Raw genomic sequence first — 23,112 nt, 5'->3', positions numbered from 1 at the left:
AAATATGGAAGGACTTGTGAAATAATTATTATTTACACACTAGGCCTTAGGTGATTAGTATAAACATGGGGCATTCATTTGTAACTCATCAAGCAAAACAATCAACTTCTCTCTAATACCAAAAAGTTTTCTTTGGCAATTCTCCTGTGTTCTAACATTCCTTAGTGTTCTTGGGTGTAGTAAGGCTGACTTGGCATAACAAGAACATGAGCAAGTTGTGCAAGATCGTGAGCGAGTTGTCAAGTGCCGCACGTGTACTTAGTTAACGACTAAGGATGTGACAACGTAGTATTAGAGCAAAGGTTGCAACTAAGGGAATGGCGAACGACTGAGAAATTAACGTTACCAATACCCAAGCCAATGTCATCCAGGATGCTGCTGGCAAGAACGACCGTAACAAAAAGGGAAATGCTACCAACAAGAGCCATGAGGTGCCGCCTGAGGTTGTGCCAAACGAGGGGCTTGCATCCCAACAACCATCTGCCACTGAGGCAAGCGAGGATGAAATGGAGGTCCTGCCGGAGGACGTCTCGCTCAGTAAAGAGTCGGTGGTAAAGGTGAACGCGGGGATGGACACCGTCGAGATCTTTGGCCAACTCTTGAGGAAAAAGGATGGCACCCTTAGCCTTCTTGAGGGACACACTCTTGAGGACATTGAGAGTATCCGAAATGACTTGGAGGGGCGCATGCAGGCCGAGATGGAGCTAAGACAAACCATCACTACCTTGGAGTGCAGACTCATGGAGATGCTAAGCACTATCAATGCCATGAAGGCTAAGATAAAGGCACTTGATGGGCATGTAGACGGTGGCATGACTGAGGTAGACAATAATGTTGTTGTGACGAGGGAGGCCAAGATCGAGGCTCCCAAACCGGCGGTGTCCAAAGGTGTTCGTGATGCATAAGAAGTGGAGAATTTCCTTTGGCACTTGGAGAACTACTTTAGGCACGACAGAGTGAGGGACGATGAGGCTAAGATCAACACCACTGTATTGTACCTCACAGATATTGCCGCGTTATGTGGCGTCGAAAGTGTGCTGACATGGAGAAAGGGCTGTGCAAGATTGAGACACGGGAGCAGTTCAAGAAGGATTTGAAGAAACAATTCTACCCGGTGAATGTGGTGTATGAGGCTAGGCGGAAACTAAGGGAGCTCTGACAGACGGCCATAATTCGGGAGTATTTGCGCGTGTTCACTATCTTAATGCTACAAATCCCGTCATTGTCCAAGGAAGATTCCCTCTTCTATTTCATGGTGGGTTGCAAAATTGGGAAAAGAAGGAGTTAAGAAGACACCAAGTAGCCAACGTGGACAGGGACATAGCGGTAGCCGAGTCGCTCATTGACTTTAAGATGGATCTTGCCAAGTCCAAAGAAAGCAACGCCGAGAGGGGTGGGGCATGACAAGGACAGCGGGAAAGGCATAGCCGAGGTATACAAGGGTAGTGGCAAGGGGCCATCCCATAACAGACAGAGATCTAAGAGAAACGACAAGGGGCCGGAAAACAGTAGCGAGTACGTGCCTATGTGAGGGTGCTACTTCTGTAAAGGATCACAGAGCAAGTGAATGCCCAGAGTTAGGGCAGCTTGCAACAATGATCGGGAATTTTGCTCAGGCACACAAGGGCGACACAGGAGGGACTGCATGCATGGAGGGATGCGCTTGGAATCTAAGCCGAAAGAAGGGGATTCCAAAGCCTATCTTGGCGCCATGGAAATGGAGTATGGTGATAGCAAGAAAATTTGGGTGGAAATAGTTGAAGAGGATAGCGAGTTACAAAGTGATGGCATGCTATCGGACTTGGACGATACACCAAGCAGAGGGGTCAAGTTTTCTAGCAAGGCTGGGACCACGGAGGGCAGCCAAATAGGGAGTGGAAGCATGGACCCGATGCTTGAGAAGCTGCTAGACTTGGTTAAGTCATGGGGAGATTCAGGCCAAGATCAAGGAGAGGCATCCGATTGGCGAAGGATCGAGGCCATTATTGCTAGCCGTCCAAAGTACAAACGGGGCAAGAAGAAAGGTGACCAGTACCTTGTGACATGGGAAGGCGAACCGCCCCATAGGGCATCATGGCTAATGGACAAAGATCTCCAGCGACGCCAAGGTGAGGTGCGCGCGTATGTGTCGATGCTTTGTGCTGAGGGCGACACAAAATTCGGGGGGGGGGGGGAGTGTCATGGCCTGCCACGTCGTCATGCCATGTAGGTGCCACTTGAAATATATTTTTGCCATATGAAAGGGTTACATAAGTTAGGGACTAGCTCTTCGTGGAATATTCTAGAACTATGGAGAATTTCCTTGGGAAAGCTCTAGATATTTATGGACTAGGAGGACTCTTTTGGAAAGCCTTGAAACGTTCTAGTCATGTAGAAAATTCTAGAGGGTGTACTTATTTGTAAATATGGAAGGACTTGTGGAACAATTATTATTTATATACTAGCCCCTAGATGATTAGTATAAATAGGGGCATTCATTTGTAACTCATCAAGTAAAACAATTAACTTCTCTCTAATACGAAAGCTTCCTTTAGCAATTCTCCTGTGTTGTAACATTCCTTTGCGAGTACTAAGGCTGACTTAGCATGGCAAGAACGTGAGCAAGTTGTGGAAGATCGTGAGCGAGTTGTCAAGTGCTGCACATGTACTTAGTTAACGACTAAGGACGTGACAACAAGTAGAAATAATTATGTGTTATACCTTTAGTATACTTTAAATATACTATTAAAAGATGTGATATGTATGGTATAATACATGTATATAAACAAAATGTAACGACCGGAGATGTCGTTTTGAGTACTAGATCTCCTTTTTGTATTTCGAGATCTTCCATAGCTCTATTTGATAATTTAAGACTTGCATGCGTGGTCCATATTGATTTTCGGAAAGTTTAAATGTGAATTTTTGAAGAAAATGTGATTTTTGACTTTGAAAATGGCTAGAGTTGACCACGGTCAATGTTTATGATAAACGACATCGGATCGGTATTTTGACGATTCCGGTAGGTTCGAATGATGATTTTGGACTTGTACGCATGTTTGATTGGGGGTCTCGAGTGATCCGGGGCCGTTTCGGCGCTTTGTTTGATAAGTTGGAAAAATGAGTTTAACGTTGAAAGTTTTTGAGTTTTATTGATTGATTCTTGATTTTTATATGATTTTGATGATTTGAACTTGCGAGCAAGTCTGCATGATGTTATTACACTTGTGTGAATATTAGGACTGGAGCTCAAGGGTCTCGGGTGAGTTTCGAATAGTTTGTGGACTGATTTGGTAAGACTGTGTGTTGATGGAGTTGTTAATCTGCAGATCTCGCATTTGCGAGACACTGCCCGCATTTGTTAAAATACGCTGCGTCTGGGAACTTTGCTTTACCAAGTATGTGTCGGATTTGCAGACTGGTGGTCTTCGCATTTGCGATTGGCCAGTCACATTTGTGACTCTGGGGAAATGTGGACTGTTTCGCATTTGCGAAGATTGTTCCACATTTTCGGAGGTCCCTATGATCGCATTTGCGATAAGGTTGTCACGTGTGCTATATCGGAGGCTCAGGGGCTGGTTCATAATTGCGACCAGCTGTTCGTATTTGCGGACATCGCAATTGCGAAGAGTTCGCAATTGTGATACCTGCAGCTAGGTAAAATATGGGGATTTTTGGACTTAACTCATTTTATACTATTTTTGAGACCTAACCTCCATAGATACGATATTCGAAGAATAATTTCTTTACAACTTCATACGTTAGTAACTTTAACTTGTTTTCATTCAATTTCATTACTTTTTCATAAATTTTGTCACGACCCGGAATCCCAACCTCGGGAACGTGATGACGACTAACATTCCACTTGCTAGGAAAGCCAACTTTAGTTAATTATTAAACAGTTTTAACAATTTAAAACACAACATTAATAATACAAAACTGTAATAGTCTTAAATAGATGTGATAAATACAACATAGCATAGTCTAACCATCTCCCAGAAATCTAAAGTCACGAATACATGAGCATACTAGAATTCTACAGATAAAGTCCGAATGAATTACAACTGTTCGAAATAAGGAAAACAGTAAAGATAGGGTAGAAGGGTACTTCAGGGAATGCGAATGCCAACAACTCTACCTCAAGTCTCCGAAAGCAGTTGAATTCGATCAGTCTCCGCTACACGCCGCTGGGACCAACACGGGTATTTGCACAAAAAGTGCAGAAGTATAGTATGAGTACAACCGACCCTTGTACGCTGTAAGTGCCGAGTCTAACCTCGACGAAGTAGTGACGAGGCTATAACAAGTCACACATAATAAACATGTACGAAATAATAATAACAGAAAAAAGAATAGGAATAAAGCAGTAAACTCATATAAACGGATCCGAAGGTCAACTACTAGAGGACTGCAGAATAACGTAATCTCAAATCTCATATCACGACACCGAGAATAAACTCTACAGCCACAATAACTACAACACATCAAATCTGTTGCGGCGTACAACCCAATCATAAGTTTCAACGTAACATCTTTTACCGCGTACAAGTTATTTCCAATATTAATATCATATCATTTCCTATTCCGTTGCGGCGTGCAACCCGATCCCCCAATATCAATTTATTTTAGTAGCGTTACGGCACGCAAACCAATCCCCCAATATCAATTTATCAATATAAACAACTCAACACCACTATTCACGAATATCAACACAACAGAGAAACGAAACATGTGGAACAATATAGAACTACCAGGACACACGAAGAATAACCAATACTTCGTAATCCTCAAACCTTGGCAAAACATTATTCCGAAATAGCTAATAGCTCACATAATCGCAATAGCATAATAGAGTGCATCAAGTATTATAAGAACAATTAAAGCAAGTAAAAATATGTGACAATGAGAATATACAATTAGCAAGTAGAAACATGTAGCACGTAAGCATTTTTTGAGTGAAAAGAACAAATCAAAACAAGTAACAATTAAATAACAATTAACAAGTAAAGCATAGAGATCAAGTAAGAATATATAGCAATTAAAGCATATAACAAGAGATAAAATGGAATTAGGGGTGTCAAACCTAACTCAAACCTATTTGACCCGCTCAAGTTTTAATGGGTTTGGGCTGGAACAGTTTTGAAGATGGGCTATTTTGGGCTAGCCCAAGTTAACCCATCAAAAATCATCAGCCCAGATGGATCCATGATGATGCCCAACCTTGACCCATGAAAATGCTCAATCTTAAAGTTCTACCTTGACCCATGTTCTGGAAAATATTTTCTAATTTTCCCATGTTTGGTTAGTTTAATTGTTTGAAAAATATTTTCTTTATGAATTTATTTTTCTCCAATTGGTGGAAAATATTTTTCATATCAAAAAAAGGGAAAAATTTTCCAAAACTTTTTTTCAACCTTCCCCATCTCCACCAACCCCCACCACCCCACCAACCACTCCTACCCCCACCCAACCCCACCCCCATCCCCACATCACCGCCCCACTCTCACCCACGCACCACCCAACCCCACCCCTACCCTCGATCCCCACCCTAAATATATGAAAATATTATTTAGAGTACTTTCTTCTCATGATGTAGAAAAAATATATTCTTTCAAATCAACAAAATGAATATTATTTTTTTCATGACGCGGAATTTCTTTCATTTCAACAAAATAAGTACATTCTTTTTATGATGTCGAATGATTTATTTAACTAACTGTTATTGACAAAATAATCATCAAACATGAAAAAAATCTGAAAATAAAGAGAAACACATTATCACAATAGGAAAAACAACAAATAAAATTTATATCAATACAATAAAGGACGGTATTGAGCTATTTTTTAGGTTTCACAATAAAAAAAGAAAGTACTCATTTTATTGAAATGAAAGAAAATATTTTTCTACAATATGAAAAGGAAATATTTTTCTACAAGGAAATATTTTTTCTACAACAGAAAAAGAAAGTACTCATTTTGTGAAAAAGAAAGTGTTCTTTCTACATCATGAACACAAAGTACTCTTTTTGTTGAAAAAAAAAGAAAATAATTTTTTCTACAATATGAAAATTAAAAAGTACTCATTTTATGAAAAAATACTTTTACTACATCATAAAAAGAAAGTACTTATTTTATTAAGTAAAAAAGAAAATACTCTATCTACAATATTAAAAGAAAATACTTTTACTATAACAGGAAAAAGGTACTCATTTTGTGAAAAAGAAAATACTTTTTCTACATCATAAAAAGAAAATATTCATTTTGTTGAAATGAAAAAGAAAATAATCTATCCACAACGTTAAAAGAAAATACTTTTTCTACAACAGAAAAAGAAAGCATTCATTTTGTGAAAAAGAAAATACTTTTTCTACATCATGAAAAGAAAGTACTCTTTTTGCTGAAACAAAATTTTTTTTTTCTACAACATGAAAAGAAAGTACTCATTTATGAAAATGAAAATACTTTTTCTACATCATGAAGAGAAAGTACTTATTTTATTGAAATGAAAGAAAATACTTTTTTACATCATAAAAAGAAAAAATTCATTTGTTGAAATGATACAGAAAATACTCTATTTACAACACCAAAATAAAGTACTATAAATCATATTTTTATTTAGGGTGAGGGTGGGGGTTCGGTAGCAGAGTGGGGGTTGGGGTGGGTGGAAAGTTCTAATTTTACTACCTTTTTATTATTCTGATCTTTGTTATTATTATAAGATGAAGATCTATCAAATAAAATTCTGAATCCAAATTGAGGAACAAAATCATTTGGCATGAATTGACATTTATTCCAAAACATAAGATAATTTTTATATATGATTGTTTAAAAGTTGAGAATATTGCAAAGATTTGGGTCAACTTGGGCGGGTAGGGTTACAACTCATTATTTAGCCCATCCGGACCCATCCCATCTTAACCCAAGTGAACTGGAAAGGTTGGGCGATGGCCCATTTAATGAGCCAGCCCATCATGACCAACCCAAATACAATCCGAACAGCCCATTTATCACCCTACATGGAATACATGAAGTCATGAAAGTAAATAGCCCAATCCGCATGCATATTCCCACGACGACGCATATACACTCGTCACCTTGCATATACGCCGTTTTCCCACATAATTCACATGACAAATAGTCTAACAAGTCCTAATTCCCTCAAGTCAAGGTTAGACACAACACTTACCTCACTCTGCAACCAAGTCAATTAACCAACCACAACCTTGCCTTTTGAACAAGCCTCCAAACCAACCAAATCTAACCAATTATCGATCAAACAATTCAAAATATCCTTTAAAAACTACTCACGAAGGAAAAAAGGTTCAATCTTTAATGAATCTAGAAAAAGTCAACAAAAGTCAACCCCGAACTCGCCTGGTCAAAACCCGAGTCTAGGGTAGATCTTGACTACCCATAACCTCACGAGTCCATATATGCATTTGTTTTCAAATCCGGGTCTAATTCGACTCTCAAATCCCAAATTTTTATTTTTCAAAACATAGACAAAATCCCCAAAATTTCTCTTAGATTCTCATAAATTTGATGTTAAATCTCATGTATAATCACGTAATACAATTGAAAGTAGATCAAAATCACTTACCCAATGATTGTATGTGAAAATCCCCTCTCCAAATCGCCTCTTACCTAGTCTAGGGTTCAAAGATACGAAAATGAAACTTAAATCCCGTCTTCCAGCCCTTTTGTTCAGCTGCAGATGTTGCAAATGCGACCTTGGGTTCGCATTTACGAACCTCGCAATTGCAAAATAGGGATCATAAAAGCGAACCCTGATAGCCCACACAGATGTCACAATTGCGACAAAGGCTTCGCAATTGCAATGGTAGCCTTCTTCGCAAAAGTGACATAATGTAACGACCCGGCCGGTCATTTTGAGTATTGTAGCCCCGTTCCCCTATTTATTGCTTATTCTATATTTATTTGTTGTTATGTAACTTTCCGGGGTGGTTTGTTTGGTTTTGCGGATGTTTCAGAATGAATTAGGACACATAGTCTCAAGGTTAGAAGCTTAAGTTGAAAGAGTTGACCGAGTGTTTACTTATGTGTAAACGGCTCCGTAATGGAGTTTTGATGGTTCCAATAGATTTGTGTGATGATTTTAGAGTTAGGAGTTTGTCTAGATATTGATTTGGAGGTCCGTAGGTCGTTTTGGCGTGAATTGGCCAAAGTTTGAAAGTTGAAGGTTTGGAAGGTTGAGATGTTTGACCGAGAGTGGACTTTATTGATACCGGGCACTGATTTTAGTTTCGGGAGTTGGAATAGGTTAGTAGTGTCATTTATGACTTGTGTGCAAAATTTGAGGTCAATCGGAGTTGGTTTGATAGGTTTCGGCATTGATTTTAGAAGTTGGAAATCCATTAGTTTCGTTAGGTTTGATTTGGGGAGCGATTTGTGTTTTTGATGTTATATGATGTGATTTGAGCCTACTACTAAGTTCTTATTATGAATGAGGACTTTTTGATATGATTGGTTGAGTTTACGGGGGCCTTTGTAAGGCCCCGTGAAAAATGTGTGCTCAAAACCCAGTAGCTTGTAGGGTCAGGGTCCGGATATGTGTTGGGAATGTGTAAAACTCTTCGCGGCTCGCAAGCTCGCCGCGGCTCGCAAGCCTGCCGCGGCTCGCAAGCCCGCCGCTGCTCGGACCCATTATACTGATCTAAGTGTTTAAAAATCAAAGAACCAAGTTTTTTTTTCCAGAAAAGTGCTACCAGGATGCGGACGCAAATCAAGTTTGCGGACCGCATTTCCGTCGCATAATGGGTCAGTGGTTTGGTTAACATTAAGGTCAAAATGCGGTCCATTATGCGATCGCATAACTGATATGTGGACCGCATTTCCACTGCAAAGTGAGTCAGCGTGTCAGTCAAATTTGAGGTTAAAAATGGGGTGCATTATGCAACCGCAAACCGTGTATGCGGACCGCATTTCCGCCGCATACCCAAACAGTGGAATCATGTTTTTGGAACACTTTTTGCGGTCCATTTCGCGGACCGCATTTCGGATCTGCAATCGCAAAGTGCGACCGTAGACCTGACTCGGACTCCTAATTTTCTAAATTTTAAACCTGACCCCCTTTTTAATAAAACACCCCAACCCCCTCATTTTTAACAAGTTTCTGAACAAAATAAAAGAGATGAAGAGAGGGTTTTTGAGAGAGAAAGTCACCTTCTTCAAATTTGACTCTTCCAAACTATCCGGGCCGGGAAATTTCAAAGCGATTATCTTCATCCCCATTCTTGCAGGTAAAATCCCTAACCCATTTTCATAAGTTTTCAGGTTTAATTAAAGGGGGGAGGGTGAGTCTCATGAATTAATTCTTGATAATAGAGGTTGAAACATACATGCATGCCTTTCTAAACCTAAAATCTAGTAAGAGGAATTGGGTAGGAGTAAAGAATTATACAAAGGAGGGTTGACAATCTAAATGTATTCGGGTTGTGATTGTGAACTTTGATTCTAAGAAATATGTGTTAATTTGTGCACTAGATTGACGTTGCTAGACTTTTTGGTGAAGTTGAAAGTAGAAATTAAAAGGGAATTCGGCTCCAGGTATGTATGGCTAACTTTGACCTTTGTAAAATCACCTTGTTTGGTGTTTGAGTGCTTGGTATGTGATTTCTACGTAGATTGTCTGTGAAATTCTTATGATTGGTACGGTTGAGTGTTTGTGGTTATGTCTTTCGATAAGATGGTGTAAGTAATTGGCAATGAACTAGGTATGTGATTGTGAATCTGCTATGTGGTAAGAATTGTGAAACAAATGATGGAAGGAAATAGTAATTGATGCAATCGGAACAGCTGTGGTAATAACATGTATGGCTTGTCGTGGAAAATTATCGTTGTACATAAAATGCATATGAGTTGTTGAGTATGATGGAAATGGTATTGATGGTTATGGAGATTCCTTGTGGATTGTTGTTGTTATTCCTTGAGAATTGTTGTTGTTGTTCTTTGTGAATTGTTGTTGTTGTTGTTGTTGTGTTGTTGGTGAAAGGTGATTGTCCGGTGGGATCGGGTTGCGCGCCGCAACACAAAATGATAAATTGTGGGTTGGGGTGATAAGGGTGGCCGAGGTAATAAGGGTGGCTGAGGTAATAAGGGTGGAAAGTGATCGAAATCACTACTGAAATGAAAATATTAGAAAGTTGTGAAATCATTGATGTGAAAAACGTTGAAGGGAAACGGAGAGATTGTAAATTTGTTTGGCTGATTGTTTCCTTTCATGTGTATTTGATTGTTGATTCCATTACTACGTGTTATTTGTGTATGGTTTGAGTTTGCTTAGGGCAAAGTTTGTTCATGCATACCAGTACAATTCAAATGTACTGACGTCCCTTTTGCCGGGGGCGCTACATTCGTGTTATGATTGTAGGTGGATCAGTAACAGGTACTCCAGTCCACCGACCGTAGCTCCTCTTCATCTTCCGTCAGCTGTATTGGTGAGCCCCTTTCCTTCGGGGCCCTGCGTGGCTCATGCCGCTGTTTACTCCGGAGTCTTATTTTGGTTTTTGTGTAAGGTATAGCCGGAGCCTTGTTCCCGGCAGCTACTGTATTATCCTGTGTATCTTAGAGGCTCCGTAGACAGTAAATGTGGGTTACGAACTTATGTAACATGTATTTTGGTATGTTGGGCAATGTAAGTTGTAAACTGCGCTAAGTAACCATGTTGTTATTGTATATTTCGTGAAAAGGTATTTTAACTATAATGGCTATTTCTTTTGAATAATGAGTAATGAAAACACGGGGTATCACGTGGGATGGGAAAGGCACTCAGGTCCGCTTGACTGGGGCTACCCGGTCGAGCGTCGGTCATGTCCCTCGGTTTTAGGGCGTGACTGCCTTGGGCGAGTTTCAGATGGTTAATCGATATTGGACTTAGGAGCATTGCTGATGATATTGTGGTTGCTGGCGTAATTGCACCTGCGCTAGGCTTGGCCGCAGGTACAACTAAAGGAACGCAGAAGCAGAATTGTTCTAGCTTTGGGAGGCTCGTAGGTGCGGAGAAGGACCGCATCTGCGAGTCCATTGATGCGGATTTTGAGTCGAAAATGCGGAGAAGCCTGGCCTAGGTTTGCAGCGCAGAAGCGCAAGGTGGACAGCAGAAGCGGACCCACAGAAGCGGGATTTTGGCCGCAGAAATGGCAGGCCGGAGTTTAAGTGATATTTGCAGAAGCGGAGGATTTTCTGCAAAACCAAAATCGCAGGTGTGACTTACGTGTCCGCAGGTGCGAGATGCCTGGACAGTAAGATATAGCTGAGGGTTTGAGCCGTTTTCTTAATTTTTGGACTTTAGATGTCACGACCCAAATTCCACTAAAGGTCGTGATGGCGCCGGACACCACTGTCAGGCAAGCCAACCCAAAATACTTAATTAAATTCTCATTTTTATACTCTTGAAAACTATGACTTTTCTTCAAATTTACCAATTTAAAAGATAATCGTCTCAAATCAAATTAAATAATAAGCAGTTGATACAAAAATACTTTACAACCATCCCAGAACCCGGTGTCACAAATGCACGAGCAATTTCTAAGAAAAAAAAACTCGAATAAAGTACAACAGCTATCCGGAGTACAATTGGACAGAAAATAAATAAATAAAATTCTGAGAGAGACTATACTAGCTGCGGGTCGCCTCGAGGAATACAACTTACCTAGTCTCCGTGTCAACCATGCTGCTACGCCCACTGGGCCACTAGAGGTGCACATGCCCGTGCAACAAAAATGCACAGAAGTGTAGTATGCGTACAAAAACAACGTGTACTCAGTAAGTATCCCGCCTAATCTCGAAGAAGTAGAGACGAGATGGCAACTTCGACACTTACTAAAGGTCCAGTAATAATTTTATTAATGCGATGACTCACGAATTTATCAAGAACAACAGTAGATTCAAATTAGTCACTAAACAGGTGAAAGCTCCCTTTTTATTTAAAGTCTCCGGATTTACAATCCATTAATTAAGAATTATCCCAAGTCGGGGAGAGCAGATAGCAATATCAACAAATCTCAAGGCAAGCAATACAAGCATGCGCAACTCATGCCGAGGTCGTACGGCCCGATCCAACATAAATGTAAAACGTGCACTGTCGAGGGTCAAGCGGCACGAACCATAGATGCATCTATTACCCTGCTCGTGAATCATACATGCGACGCGGTCAAATTTAAATAAACAATCACCCTGCTCGCGTACCATACATGCGACGTAGGTACACACAAAAATACATGCTCAACAGCAAATTAAGAGCTAGTAAATACAAGCTCGCAAGATCGATTCTAACTATTTAAGCAATTTCCCAACCTTAAACACAAGTTTCCTAAAATCCGACCCCGGGCCCATGTGCCCGGATTCCGAAATTTTTCAAAGGAAGTTGTTCTTTATAACCTAAGGATCAAGAATATACGATTTCTACTTCATTCTACAATAGATTTCGTGGTTGAATCTTGTTTTTAACAAAACCCTAGGTTTTACTCTATTCCCATGATTTTCACTAATCTTTATGTGTTAACCTACGCAATACTCAAGTATTAAACTCAAATTAATTATAAATAACTTACCTCACAAATACTAGGCGGAATCACCTCTCCAAGAGCTCCAAAATCGCCCAAGAAATGAGTGAAAATGAACAAAAATCGCCTAGAGCCCGAATAAATGAAGGCCACTGCCTTCTGCGATTTCCGCATGTGCGGTCCTGGGCCGCACCTGCTACCAGCGCTTCTGCAGACAGGCCCACCACTTATGCGGTTCCGCTTCTACGGATTTAGGGCCGCATCTGCGGTCTTGGGCTGCCTGGCCTTGGGCCGCTTCTGCGGTGGATGGACCGCTTCTGCGGTCTCGCACTTGCGGTCCACCAACCGCAGGTGCGGTTACGACAGAAGCAGTAGCTTCAACACTTCTCAAAATTCCATTTTTGATCCGTTAACCACCCGGAATCCACCCGAGGCCCTCGGGACCCCAACCAATCATACTAACCAGTCCCAAAATACATTTCGGACTTGCTCGAGGCCTCAAATCATATCAAACAACGCGAAAACCACAAATCGACCTCCAATCCAAGCTTTATGAACTATAGAATTTCAAACTTCTACTTTCGATGTTTAAACTATCAAATCACGTCCGATTAACTTCAAATTTTGCACACAAGTCGTATTCGACATTACGCACACAAGTCGTGTTGAGGTTATCTGAATTCACTATTTAAAACCTCGAGCACCTACCTGTGCTACTACAACTCAGCTGGGCGCCCTAGTCCGGTCAATCTGAAGATATCCTTTTTCACTTAAGCAAATAAGCCTTAGAGCCCAATTCTATCATCCGGAATTCTCTGCCAGGCCTGTTTCAACATACGCTCACCGTATCAATAACTATACGCTGCACCAAAACACGACTTCATATCTTAGCTGAATTCACACCTTGCACCACTTTACTCATAGGACCACAATAGCATTCTCTGATCGAATAAATAGAAATTCCACGGATCTGATGCCCCCATTGCACCTCATGACCTACATAGGTCTTGCTCTAACTCTTACAATACCGCCACGACGGAAGAGATGCGTAGAAATTCATAACCAATTGCCGAACCAACAAATCATTGGGTCTATACTCCTGTTAGGAACCAGCACCTCATCTTGAACCAAATAATGGCCTTAGCTCCTTAATGTACTTAATATAATTCGATCGCACTGATCCTAGATCCAGTAACCTTATCTTACTCTGCACGAACTGCTCAGGCAGCAAGTCACCCCCGACATGACCAAAAGTCTCATATAATGCCACAACGTGCCAAAAGGCTACCAATTCTAAGGCGATACATAAGGAAATGAACTCTGGAAGGGATTGCTCGAGTCACGCAACGAATATGAACCTTCCCTAGAAAATGGGGAAACAAAACATATAAAATAGAATATAAGGGACAGTAATTATCATTACACTGTTGCGGCGTGCAACCCGATCCGCACATAAAACTCACATAAGGAGATACATATCGAGCTGAATTGCTCATTACGATAAGATACCGAATAACGGTCACAAGCACGCTAAGTGCATAATACAATCCCTGAGGGGACATATGGCGCCATAAGCCAACAAACTCAAGCACAACTGAGGTGCGATATATGTTCTGAAACTAACGAGCCGTACTGCTCACATAACACCATCGCTATGCGGAACCTCAACACATTAGAAATTACCAAGCCGTTTCGCAACTCACACGGCACAATATAGCATTACATGAAATAGCCGACAACGAATTAACACCCAATGCTCGAATAGTCATCTAAAATGAGAGCTACGCTGAAATGAACACATCTTGCCTGATACAGATCCCATATCCACATTTAAATTTATCCATAGACCTCAAGCTGATTCTGATCACGCCGAACTAGGATAATAACCTTTCAAAGGTCCATAAATACTCCCCTTGCTCCTCATAACGCATACGGACAACCATCATAACCGGAGTAATCCTCCACAGTCCACAACCCAATAAACCGTGTGCCCTCCAGGCATCAATTCTAAATTTAACGACATCACTACATTTTCATACTTGATTTAACTCTTCAATCAATCAAGTGGCTACACGCCACACTAATACAACCTTTCCACGGAACACGCCCCCACGATCTTTCGTAACGGATAACAGATTTGTACATCCAACTCACCGGCCGCGCTAGCGCTAAAAAGCGATCAAAAACCCTTAACCAGGATGCAAAGCCTTTTTCACAAACATCGATTTCAGGTGACGCTGAAGACAATACCAACTCACTCTAAACATCGAAGCTACTTTCCTGCTCATCCGAGCTCGTGACATTCTCGTCAACACCGAACTGTAACCTTGATCCTCACTTCAAATTCCATACCACTCACTGCACCCAACACGCCAATATACGATAGAGCATGATTTTCATCATAACTCCGGAACAACTAGTAGTTAACACTTCATCGTATAAAAACTTTTCACTTAACTCGCTTCAGGAGAACCATTGCGACACACAGGTGAATTCTCATAACCGTAGAATGCGCCAAATCTCTAAGTAGTGGTCTTAAGCCACCATAGCCCTTCCGGGACCCGCCTACACATGACAGGCCATAACAGTAGAATACTTCTGAATAATCATCAATTACGGCGACCGACAAGCCTCACACGTACCGCCACAAATCACTTGCATAACTTGGTCGCGCTGAAGGAACTGATCACTGCCATTAATATGCCAATTCAGCTATGGCTAATCAATCTATCTTCTTTCAATTTATCCTTGATTGCCTTAGAAATAATAATAACTCTATCCAACACATAGCATACTCCATCCGCACTCATCCCGAGTGACCTTGAATCACGACACCATGCTGTCTCAAATCCCACGAACCATTTCATACCTCCCAATTGCTACCTTGCAGGTCAAAACATCATAGAACCTTCTGGGCACCTCCTCATAAGCTGCTACATGGCTTGATTCTTAACTGTATCTATAGGCTCGAAGCCATTAGGCACCACACTTTATCCCTTTGAATCCACTAGGACCGCTGTTGAGAGCCACCCACTCTGACTTGGCCCCGAATATAATCAACTCCATAAATCTTCTAGCACATGAATACCTTCTCGACGAAGCACCCGGCAGAATCACTTCCCTTGAAACCCACATCTATACAAGGCATAAATCCTGAATCCTTCCCCAAGTCTGAACATGGGCCAATAAGGCCAACCATAGCACACCTTTAACAATTCCTTTGCTCAAATCACCGCTTATGTCCTTTCCGTAGCTGAAATGACCCATCAATATGCTAATAACCGAAAACCTCGCAAGTAGTTAACCATGCAACCCTAATCATAGGCAGTGGGACTCTCCCACTTAGCTTGAAGCCATTATTACACAACTCTAGACTCCACCAGGATCCTTTATTTCTTATTGACATAACCTTGCGCAATCAACCGACAAAATTCTCGGAATCCTTCTGTAAAACCCCTTTTTATACTCTGAATCATCAACCACATTCACACGACCGATCTCCTTGCTGTAGAACCCTTTGTAGAAACTTCGCCAACCATGCGACCGCCGTCCTACTCACTGGAGATATCCCGCCTGTGGGATCTATGCGCCGACGTCTTCCAACACCCCTACACGGGTGCAAACACCACGACATTAATGACCCATCCTGAGTCCAAGCTTACTCGCTAACTGCACAAGTCCATTCACCCCTCGTGGACATTAATTAAGTGCGGGGCAACATCCTTCCAACTCAAAGTTAGGTTGTATCCTCCATTTCTAGTAGCTCCTTTCCGTTATATCAGATCTCCTGCCGCGTAATAGCCCACACTTCAAATAAATCCGTAGGCCCAAACCACCAATCACAAAAATTCCCAAATCACCCCAAACTCTCCCACTTTGGCGAAACTCATCTCTTTAGTCGACTACTCGACCTTTGCTTCTTATGCCTGGCCTTCTAGAAATCTTAACCACCGCCTGACACTCCCTACATGTCCTTCCTCATCCTTTGCTGCTCAGTTAATGCCTTAAATAAAATCTATCTTCATGGCACTTGAACCCACAATTGCTGCTAACTTTAAACCTTTCCGAAGGTCATCTTTCTCGAACCATCAACATTAGAAATACTGATTCAATCCTAAACCACCACACCCTGCGATATCTGACAGCCGCATCTCCAATACTATTTCACGATATCTTGCCTCAAAGGCGAATTGTAGGAGATCATAACACCGAAGAACTTAGTATGTTCAATTAGGACAACGACACCTCATCATAGACGAAAACTCTACCATGCTCGCAAATACCGAGTCTCATTACTCCACCAGTCCACATTTGATGCCCTTCCCTCTCCGGGGATAAAATACTGAATCTCTAGATTATGCACTGGGTAGACCTCCCTTCAAGTCATTCACTGCCCCCACACGTAGGCAAACATCCTACCATCATGGCAATACTGCGGAACAGTCGTTCATAGCGTCAAGGCAACTTGTGCCTAGCCTCAGAGCTATTAGAAGCACCGCTACTGGGCCGAACGACAGAATATCCTTTCACAAGGCGACGATAATAGCTCAGACAACTATGCAGGAAGAAACATTCCGTACCACATCAGTAGTACCATTACAATTCTTCAATCATCAATTCATAACAAGCGGTTCACGTCGCATAAGATTGAATAGGAAGGAATTAAAGGCGTAGCCTCCAGGGATCAAATCGCACAATGGGAAATCAAGAAGGGAAGTACTCCTAACAGTTCTGCAGCCTCCCGAGGATAAGTACAGACGTCTCCATACCGATCCGCGAGACTCTACTAGACTTGCTCATGACTCGTGAGACCCTAGGAACCTAGTGCTCTAATACCATGTTGTCACGACCCAAATTCCACTAAAGGTCGTGATGGCGCCGGACACCACTATCAGGCAAGCCAACCCAAAATACTTAATTAAATTCTCATTTTTATACTCTCGAAAACTATGACTTTTTTTCAAATTTACCAATTTAAAAGATAATCGTCTCAAATCAAATTAAATAATAAGCAGTTGATAAAAAAATACTTTACAACCATCCCAGAACCCGGTGTCACAAGTGCATGAGCAATTTCTAAGAAAAAAGCTCTAATAAAGTACAACAGCTGTCCGGAATACAATTGGACAGAAAATAAATAAATAAAACTCTAAGAGAGACTATACTAGCTGCGGGTCGCCTCGAGGAAATATAGCTCACCTATTCTCCGTGTCAACCATGTTGCTACGCCTACTGGGCCACTAGAGGTACACGTGCCTGTGCAACAAAAATGCACAGAAGTGTAGTATGAGTACAAAAATAACGTGTACTCAGTAAGTATCCCGCCTAATTTCGAAGAAGTAGAGACAAGATGGCAACTTCGACACTTACTAAAGGTCCAGTAATAATTTTATTAATGCGATGACTCACGAATTTATCAAGAACAACAGTAGATTCAAATGAGTCACTAAACAGGTGAAAGCTCCCTTTTTATTTAAAGTCTCTGGATTTACAATCCATTAATTAACAATTATCTCAAGTAGGGGAGAGCAGATAACAATATCAACGAATCTCAAGGCAAGCAATACAAGCATGCGCAACTCATGCCGAGGTCGTACGGCCCGATCCAACATAAATGTAAAATATGCACTGCCGAGGGTCGAGCGACACGAACCATATATGCATCTATTACCCCGCTCGCGAATCATACATGCGACGCGGTCAAATTTAAATAAACAATCACCCTGCTCGCATACCATACATGCGACGCAAGTACACACAGAAATACATGCTCAACAACAAATTAAGAGTTTATCGGGGAACATTTATCCAAGTAAAAGCAAATTCCCTTTTAACAATTTAAGAAAATGAAGTTTAATCCTTTTTAGAAATTCATTTACCAATTCGATAGGATTTAAGCAATTCAAACTGTCAATAACATTACAAACATTCCAAGTACAGCATGCTTTTGGGTCCTAGACTACCCGGACAATAACATAATAGTAGCTACGCACGGACTCTCCTCACCTCGTGCGTACGTAGTCCCCACAAATAGGAGCACATAACCAATTAATTCACCTATGGGGACAATTCCCTCTTACAAGGTTAGAAATGAGACTCACCTCGCTCCAAAGCTTACTTCCAATACCAAGAACGAGCTCAAACTCTCAATTTGGAGCCGAACGATCCAAAACTAGATAAACGAGGTATGAACTAGTCAATACAAGCTCGAAAGATCGCATTCTAACTATTTAAAAAATTTCCCAACCTTAAACACAAGTTTCCTAAAATCCGACCCTGGGCCCACGTGCCCGGATTTTGAAATTTTGCGAAGGAAGTTGTTCTTTATAACCTAAGGATCAAGAATATACGATTTTTACTTCATTCTACAATAGATTTCGTGGTTGAATCTTGTTTTTAACAAAACCCTAGGTTTTACTCTATTCCCATGATTTTCACTAATCTTTATGTGTTAACCTACCCAAAACTCAAGTATTAAACTCACATTAATTAGAAATAACTTTCCTCACAAATGCTAGGCGGAATCACCTCTCCAAGAGCTCCAAAATCGCCCAAGAAATGAGTGAAAATGCACAAAATGGCCTAGAGCCCGAATAAATGAAGGCCACTGCCTTCTGCGATTTCCGCTTGTGCGGTCCTGGGCCGCACTTGGGACCAGCGCTTCTGCGGAAAGAAGACTGCTTCTGTGGTCTGGGCCGCTTCTGCGGACAGGCCCACCGCTTCTGCGGTTCCGCTTCTGCGAATTTAGGGCCGTATTTGCGGTCTTGGGCTTCCTGGCCTTGGGCCGCTTCTGTGGTGGATGGACCGCTTCTGCGGTCCACCAACCGCAGGTGCGGTTATGACAGAAGCAGCAGCTTCAGCACTTCTCAAAATTCTATTTTCGATCCGTTAACCACCCGGAATCCACCCGAGGCCCTCGGGACCCCAACCAATCATACCAACCAGTGCCAAAATACATTTCGGACTTGCTCGAGGCCTCAAATTATATCAAACAACACTAAAAGCACGAATCGACCTCCAATCCAAGCTTTATGAACTATAGAATTTCAAACTTCTACTTTCGATGTTTAAACCTATCAAATCACGTCAGATTGACTTCAAATTTTGAATACAAGTCATATTCGACATTACTGACCTACTCCAACTTTTGGAATCGGATTCCGACCCCGATATAAAAAAGTCCACCTCCGGTCAACTTCTCAAAAACCTTCAAATTTCTATCTTTAGCCAAATGACTCCAAAATGACCCACGGGCATCCGAATTCACTTCCGATCGAACTCCCAACACCAGAATCACCATACGGAGCTACTCCTAGACTCCGAATCCCAAACGGACATCAGTAACACTGAAATGCACTTCAACCCAAACTTATGAAATTTCTTCCAAAATGCTAACTTCCATAATAGGCGCCAAAACGCTCCAGGGTCATCCAAAACCGGATCCGGGCATACGCCCAAGTTCGAAATCATCATACGAACCTGCTGGAACCCTCAGATCCTGATTCCGATGTCGTTTACTCTGAAATCCAATCCTAGTCAATTCTCTCAACTTAAAGCTTCCAAAATGAGAATTTCCTCTCCAAGTCAACTCCGAACTTCCCGAAATTTAATTCCGACCACGCGTACAAGTCGTAATACTTGAAATGGAGCTGCTCATGGCCTCAAACTGCTGAACAGCGCACTAGGGCTCAAAACGACCGGTCGGGTCGTTACATTAGAAGCTCGGCTAGTAGCGATTTTTGAGAGGGATTTCACTATAATTCAAGAGGCAAGCAACTTTTGATCACTTTTGTTCATTAATATTGAATACCCATTGATTTTACACCTAGATTATATGTTTTTGAGGTTAAATTTGGGGGATTTGTGGTCTATGTATTGGAAAGTAATATTTGGGGATTTGAGGCTCGATTTGTGGTCGGAATTGGATGATTTTTGTATGGTTGGACTCGTTATTGAATGGTTGTTTGGAATTTATGAATTTTGTCGGATTCCGAGGCGTGGGCCCGGGGTTGACATTTTGGGTTGACTCTTTGAGTTAAATACCTTAGCTTTATCGCATGGAATCGATTCCTATAGCTTGTATTGATTATATTAAGTTGTTTGTGACTAGATTCGAGTCCTTCGGAGGCCGATTCGCGAGGCAAGGATTTGTTGGAGCATTGAGTTGCGCTCTTTGAGGTAAGTAACACTTCTAAACTTGGAACTGAAGGTATAAATCCCTAAAAATATGTTATGTGGGTTATTTTGAGGTGACACACATGCTAGGTTACGGGGCATGCATTATGGTAATCCTAATTCGGGTGGATTCTTATATTATGTTGACATCAAATCTTGTTTTATTCGTGTAATTCCTACGTGTTAGAGTAATTGAGCTGTGATTCATGTTACAAATCATGTTTAGACTATGTGCTTATTCTGTTGAGACCTCGTGAGGTTATTTCTGATGTTTTGAGTTATATGCTTTAACTGCAATTATGTGCTCAGTCATGATTCTTCATTGCATATCATATCTCAGTCCCTGTTATCATTTACTATTACATTTCATGTTCTTATAATTTGGGCTGAGTAATATGAGATTGTGAGCCTTGAGACTTGAGAGATTGATGACTGAGTCGGGCCTGAGAGCCAGATTGTGAGTGTTACTGTGGATCGGGCTGCACTCCGCAGCAGGCCTTATTGGCTTATTTATTATTGTGGATCGGGATGCACACCGCAGTAGGCCTTATAGGCTTTGTATTAGTGCTTGGGCAGGATCCGCCCTTGCGGGGTTTGACAGATCAGCAGTGATCGCATGCACCGTCATATACATACACGTGCTTTGGTGAGGGACACTGATGCCAGGCACCCGTATAGTGCTGAGTGATTGTGTGTGATGAGTGAGAATTTGAGATAGACAAATTGTGTTCTTTGAGAATGTGAGTACCTGGAAATATCACCGTGATATCGTACTTTTGACATGCATATTTGATAGGTAGTTGTTGATACCCAATTTTGTCTTCACATTCTTTCAAATAGTATATTTTTAAAATGTCATTTTTGCATCATTATTGATTTACAAGATTTATACAAGTATTTTCACAATTTTCCGCAATTTTTAGAGTTTTAAAATTAATATTCTTGCATTTTTATTACTTGATTATCTATTAATTAAATTATTTTGAAATGACTTAGTCATCTAAATTTATTATTTGTATCCACATACAGGTTTCATAATATTTTACCTCATTTTTACATAATTATAGTAGTATTTTTAGGCTATTTACACAAATTTGCAATAATAGCCTATGTGCTATGCATAATTACCATTTTTCATATTATTTTTTGCCAAATAGCACTTTTTATATTTTTTAATATTAAGTTATTATATTCAATCACTTTGTTCCACAAATGATATTTTGTTATACATTAAACATTTTTTATAACTTATATTATTAACCATTTTCGTGTATTTAATTTATACCCCACTTCAAGGCTAATTTAGGACCAAAATTAATGGCCCAAAGACCCCAAACCTTAGCCCAATCCGCCCCAGCCCAAGTCGAATCCCCTCTAATCCTATAACTCGGTCGGGACTCGTTCTCCTGACCCGCCCCATCTCCCATTTATCCTGGCCGTTGATCTCAGATGATCAACGACCCATAATAAAACCCCACTTCCCCTTATATCCCATAACCCAAACCCTAGAGACCCATTTCCCTGCCCAACCGCCTATGTATTCTCTCATCTCTTCACTCTTCTCTGAAAAACCCTAACCGCCATACCCTTAATCTTCTTCGATTCCAACCCAAACATTGACTCAATCCATGATCTACTTACCTATTTTGTGATACTCTACTATTATGCGCGTGTCTATGGTGTTACTTAGTTCTTGCCCTATTTTTGGCAAGAACTAACGTTCAAAAACGGGACCGATTTACTCTGCTTTTTTGTGGAGATCTGGATGATCTTTCGTCTATATACATGCTACAATGAACGATTCTTGATTACTGGTTCAATTCAAGGTAGTTGGACCCAACTAGGGTTTGAGATTTTCCTTTTCCCTTACTGATTTCGATTGCATGTGATATATTCTTTCCTTTCTTGTGTTTGACTGATGATTTTCCATGTTTGTTCTTTCAATTTCTGCTACTATATAAACCCTTCCCCTAATCCCCTTTGGAAGAGCTCGAATCGCTTAACCACTATTACTATTTTCTCACTTTCACCTTACATATTACTTCTGCTCTCTCTTGATTGTGGCCGGCTGAAAGCCAAGGCCACCAAAATCTTCTCTATTTACCCTCCCTATTGCGAGCACTGCTTGGGGCTCACTGAAGCTCTTATGAATTCTGACGCACTAGGACCTGGGGTTCTCATTGTCGTCTATACTTTGCTGTCACTGCTGGAATTCTGAGTTACTCACTCTTTTGCTCAATAATATTCACAACTGGTTGGCATTCCTGACCTTTACAGCTTTAAAAATTATTCCTCTACTTGTTCATGTATGTGTATTATGTATGCCAACATTGTTTAAACTTTTGGACAAGCATGCCTTAAGGCTTCTTTGTTATTTGTGAACTCTCAGCATTGTACTGTTGTATGCTTTCTATAATTGTATTGTTTCTATGGT

This window comes from Nicotiana attenuata, chromosome 6, assembly GCF_001879085.1.
Source record: "Nicotiana attenuata strain UT chromosome 6, NIATTr2, whole genome shotgun sequence".
NCBI lineage: Eukaryota > Viridiplantae > Streptophyta > Magnoliopsida > Solanales > Solanaceae > Nicotiana > Nicotiana attenuata.
The sequence above is the reverse complement of the archived record's forward strand: the minus strand, read 5'-3'. Positions refer to the sequence as shown.